The following is a 499-nucleotide window of genomic DNA, read 5'->3' as shown; positions in this document are numbered from 1 at the left end:
AGAGGGAGAGGGTGGGGGCGGCGGCCAGAGCCAAGGGAGAAGGTGGGGGGCTGCGGCCGGAGCCAAGGGAGAGGGTGGGGCGGCGGCTGGAGCTGAGGGAGAAGGTGGGGACACGGCGGTGCCTGGTGGAGAGGGGAGGCCGCGGCGGCGTTCTGGGGGAGGGGGAGGCAGCGGCGGCGCGGTGGGGGAGGGGAGGCCCCGGTGGCGCGTTGGTGGAGGGGGAGGCCGGCGCACTGGTGGAGCTTATCAAGGCGGGGACGGGGGATCCTGATTCTTTTTTTGTCGTCTCGGGTCGGGTAGTTTAGGTTTTGAGGAAGAGGCGTTCACCCGTTGGTTGGGTAGCTGAGGTTGCTGTCAGCTCATCCGAGTTTAAGTTCCGGCTTGGACGCGTGGTGCTTGTGGAGTTTCTCCTATAAATAAATGCCAATGAGGGTTAGCCTTTGGGTTGGTTTCATTTTAACTCGTGGTTCGTCGGATCGCTCCTTATAGGACCGAAGGG

This window comes from Triticum dicoccoides, chromosome 2B (assembly GCF_002162155.2).
Source record: "Triticum dicoccoides isolate Atlit2015 ecotype Zavitan chromosome 2B, WEW_v2.0, whole genome shotgun sequence".
In the NCBI taxonomy this organism is placed as follows: domain Eukaryota; kingdom Viridiplantae; phylum Streptophyta; class Magnoliopsida; order Poales; family Poaceae; genus Triticum; species Triticum dicoccoides.
The sequence above is the reverse complement of the archived record's forward strand: the minus strand, read 5'-3'. Positions refer to the sequence as shown.